Source organism: Myotis davidii, unplaced genomic scaffold (genome assembly GCF_000327345.1).
Source record: "Myotis davidii unplaced genomic scaffold, ASM32734v1 scaffold425, whole genome shotgun sequence".
NCBI classification, from domain to species: Eukaryota; Metazoa; Chordata; class Mammalia; order Chiroptera; family Vespertilionidae; genus Myotis; species Myotis davidii.
In genome coordinates, this window is record NW_006296413.1 from 1,847,720 (window position 1) to 1,852,192 (window position 4,473).

At 60.1% G+C, this 4,473-nt stretch overlaps 1 protein-coding gene across 2 annotated transcripts in view; it reads left to right on the top strand.

Annotated features, from left to right (window-relative positions):
* Nucleotides 1-590: 590 nt before the first annotated feature.
* The window catches only part of LOC102760668 (chromosome unknown open reading frame, human C11orf24), a 5,492-nt gene continuing 1,609 nt past the window's right edge, over nucleotides 591-4,473 (top strand). Inside the window, exons 1-2 of one of the 2 annotated variants that reach the window (XM_015569013.1) lie at nucleotides 591-844; nucleotides 4,018-4,186. The gene's annotated coding sequence lies outside the window, so the exon portion shown is untranslated. Of the gene's footprint in view, nucleotides 845-2,450; nucleotides 3,161-4,017; nucleotides 4,187-4,473 lie in introns of those variants that run through there. The other variant, XM_015569014.1, reaches the window with a different exon arrangement.

A 4,473-nucleotide genomic window follows, 5' to 3' on the forward strand; every position in this document is an offset into this window, starting at 1 on the left:
TGTTATGTAAATAATAAAGTTTCTCTAAATTATAAAATCCGCGGGTGAAACTGTGTCAGGTGGGCCTCTTCTGCCTGGGAGCTCAAATTACTTGAAAAAAATCAGACATTGCTCTCTTTCATTGGAGCTTTCGGAGTGTTTCCCAGAAGTGATACAAGCTTGTTAAAAAAATTAAAAGAGCTAAAGTAGAAAATGAAAATCACCTGTGAATCTGTTCCCCAGGGATAACCATTATGAACATTCTGGTATAAAAACTTTCCAGACGGTTGTTTAACCAAAAACAGGATCGTGGTGTGTGTACTGTGTGTGACCTGCTCATTTCACTTCACATTCCACGCTGGGCATCTTCCCATGCCAGTAAATAGACACTTGTGTATTTTTAACAGCTGCCGTAGTATTTTATATATGGTGGGACCCTATTTTACGTAACCATTCCGATTGTGTACTATTATAAATAGCACCGTGATGCACATCTCTGTCGCTCTCCACTCTGCACACCTGTCCTATTGCTTCCTGAGGAGGAATCCGGGCAGGGAAGTGCTGCCCGGAAGCCATGCCAGGGAACGTTTTGATCAGTCTCATTTTCCCAGCCATGATCTACTGAATGCTGCCCCCCTCCTCACGGACCGTTTTCCTCCTGCTTTTCCTAAGAAGTGTTCACTCTGTTTCAAACCCCAGATGCGACAGTTACCAGAGCGGAGCATCTGCCCGAGTCCCGCATGTTCCACAGAGCATGCCGCGGCCCGGAGCGCTCCTCGCAGCTGCCTCACTCCTGCAGCGCCAGACCTCGCCTGGCAAGCACACCGTGCCGAGCCCGGGAGCGCGCCCTGAGCACCTGCCTGTGGTGAGTGTCAGGGCCGGGGTCACCTGCTTGGTGACGGCACAGTGAGCTCGGAGGGGACCCTGCAAGCTCAGGGAGCCTCAAGGGGAAGGGAAGACAGCCAAGCCCTGAGGGCCGAGCCCCCCAATATCCAGGAGGGGCCCGGACTGTGGCTCTTCACGGCAGAGGTTCTGCCTTCTGAGGTCCTCCGGGAGGGTGGTCCAAAGGTGGGGACAGGTGGGGACCGTGTGGTCACTGTGGCCTTCATCTGTTTCTGTGACACAAATGCCAGCCAGTCACCTCCAAAGCTTCTCGGCTCGTGTCGCCATACCCTAATACTGTGGGAGCTCCCGTGCACAGCATCTCGCTGACACGGGGTACGGAAGGTGCCTCTCGGCAGAGGGGCTCTGGGGGGAGGCCTGTCCCAGGACAGGAGGGAAATGGTCCACGTCTGTCCCAGGGTGAGGCGGGAGGAGGAAGTCCGCTCAGCACATCGAATCAGGCGCTCCCTGCGTCTACGCACCCCGAAGTTCACTGCTCGAGCAGGGGTTGTAAACCAGGCCTGCCTGCCACCTGTCTTTGCAAACAAAGTTTTAGTGGGACACAGCCACACCCATCGTGTACATATCCTCCAGGACTGCGTGGCCCACAAAGCCTAAAATATTTGCCGTCTAGCTCTTTACAGGAAATGTTTGCCAACTCTGCTCTAGAGGCTTGTAGCGAGGGGACATGGGAGGGCCTGGGGCCTGGGGTGCACTCAGGAAGCCCTGACACGTCATCCCACCCCAGGGGACCCAGCTCCAGGCTCAGGCGCAGGGCCGCACATGCCCAGATGTGACTGGCTGGAGAGAGCCACTTAAATGCATTCATTTACCAGGACCCCAGCTGCGTGGCCTCGGCAGATGGGGGTGGAGGGGCGAGTTCTTCGTGCCTGGGACCTTCACTCCGATTCTTCTCTCATGACAGTGTCGGTTTCTTCTCTCCCCTCCCCACCCCCACTTGCCTGTCACAACAAAGAATGCCCCAGCTCTCTAGAAGACGGATGCAATCTGTGGTTCGTAGGGCTGAGCAACCTTCCAAACCTGTGAGCCCCGAGCCCTTGCAGACGGTTTTGGAGGGAAAGTGCAGGATGAAGTGAGATAAAGTCCGTGACTCGTGGGGAGGGGTCAGAAGCACCAGGGGATGTGCCGGCTTCCGGAAGAGCTTGTGCTCAGATGGGGTTTGCAGTCATGGGGCCACCTTACAACCGTCCCCATCCATCACAGGAGGCAGAAAGCCACCGTGTGGCTGCCCCAGAAACATCCCTTTCTGCTGCACGGGCTGTCTGTGGGCTCTGCACTGGGAGCGACAGGTGTTCCACGTGCCCGGGACGGGGGCGAGGGTAGCGGAGAGGCCAGTGGGGCCAGACTTTGGAGGCCGCCGGGGCCGTGTTACGGAGCTTTGGGGTTATCTAGGGAAGTGGGGGTTTGAGCCGTGGAGGCAGGGTCAACTTTGTGGGTTGCCAGGGCCTTTTGGGCAGCTGTGGGGTGGGGGTGGGGGCAAGTGGGTCAGGGCAGCGGTGATTCACTTGTGACGCTTCGGGCTGCTGGGGGCGGGAGGAGACAGAGCCTGTGCCGGTCACCGGGAGCGGCCTGGCTGCAGGGCCGTGCTGGGCGGGGAGCCGGTCAGGATGTTCATTCCGTGCCCTCGGCTCCCTCCCGTGATGCTCCGTGGAACTCGGGACCCGCACGGTGAGGGCCCCTGGGGAGACCGAAGGCCTAAGGTGGCTTCAGGCAGGGTTGACTCTGGAGGGACACTGGGGAGCCCCACTCTTGCTGCCTGCCTGCCCTTTGAGTCCCACCGGCCTGCCCTCTGCCCGAATCGAGCGGTGAGTCAGGGACCAGGCCTGACCGAGTGTGGCCAGGCTGCTGTCCGGGAGGACCATGTGGGACTCAGGCCGTTGGGCAGGGCTGAGGTGACGGGACACTTGAGGTCAGCTGGCCCCTCGGCTCCCCGTGGCATCCCTGCAGCAAGGAGTACCAGCCTGTGACACTCAAGAGGGACCCAGGGTGAGTGTGGCAACACCCCCGTGCACCCTAGGCCTCATCCTGGCAAGGCTTGGCCATGGTGGCATTTCCGGAAGTTTCTGCCTTCAGGCTGTCTCCCACAGGTGGACTATTTAATTAATTAATGGGATGTACGCTGGGCTCCTGCAACCAGTCCTCTCAGCCTGCCCTCCGTCTCGACAGTGGCGCCCCCTCACCAATTCCACAGCCTCGTGGGGCCTTGTCCCTGCCTGCCGGCCTGTGCCCTCCCCGCCCCTCACCTGGAGGACAACCTACCTGTCCAGTCTAATCGCAGGTCTCACCACACTGACCCTGGGTCTCACCCTGCTGCTGTCACCTGCTGCTTTCTCCCACTTGCCTTCCAGCAGGCGGAGCCCATCCATCTTCTAGAACATGGCTCAGGTGCCACTTTCTCAGCAAACCTTCTCTGACACCCACTCCTACCCACCCACCCACCCTGAGTTCAGTGCCTCCTCTGGACTCCTACAGCACCCTATGCTCCCCACCCTCACCCAGTCTCCCAGAGGACCCGCCTTCAACTTAGCCTTCAAGACCTGCAAGGCTTCCTGCTGGAGTCACGCCTCCGTTCCACGTCTGCGCCCGCCCGCAGGGACCCCTTTTCTGTGTCTCCCGAGGACGGCAGGCTTCCTGGAGGCGGGTGTGCGGCTTCCACCTTCTTGTCCTGTGCGCTGCCTGGCACAGGAGCGGGCACTGGGGTGTTGGACGGTGGCAGGATGGGTGGCTGGATGGTGGCTGGCTGAGTGGCGTCTCCGTGTGAAGGGCCTGGTCCGCCGTCCGGGCTGCACAGAGGTGCCCTGGGCCTGGGCTGTGTCCCACGGCCACAGGAGACGTTGAGGAGGAAGACTTGGCCCATCTTGGTGATCAGGAGGCCTCGGCCCTTGCCCTGCTGCTCCTTCAAACTCTGAACTCGGGGTGGGTAGTGGGCACTTGTGGGGTTGAGACTCATAGTGGAACCGGGTCAGGAAGTGCTTTAAACCATCAAACACAGACGCTGGTCAGATCACTAACCACTGTGGCGAGACACAGCGCGCTCTTCTGGGTGCCAGCCTGGTCGAGGCACTTGGCTTGTTGGCACGCCAGACCAGGCCAGGCTGTGCGTGACTGACCGGACGCCTTGTCTCTTGATCACAGATCCCTCGGCCGGGTAGCCGGCATCGTTAGCAGCCTGAACGGCGGCTGGGAGCCCCGGGGAGTGCCCGGTTTTGCTCCCGGCTCACCCACAAGATGTGGACAGCCCTGGTGCTCGCTTGCATTTCCTTCTTATCCTTCTCTGAGAGCCGAGTGGCGCCCCGGGATCCAGGTGAGTGAGAAAGCGGGGGATGGCTGGGCAGGCCCCAGGGGCCCCAGCACACCCTCAGCCCGAGGGGTGTCTGCGAGCCCCGGCTGAGAGTGGGGAGCCCCCGAGCTCTGCGAGAGCCAGGCTGGGAAGGGCTGTCAGGCGGAGCTTCTCCAGGCCCAGCGAGGGTAGGGAGCCCCCAACAGGCGGGCCTCGGAGCCCTGAGAGGGTCTCTGGCTGGACCCTGCAAAGCCTCCTTCCAGAAGCCTGGTCTTTGCTGGGGAGTTTGTCCATTCGGACCTCAGACACTT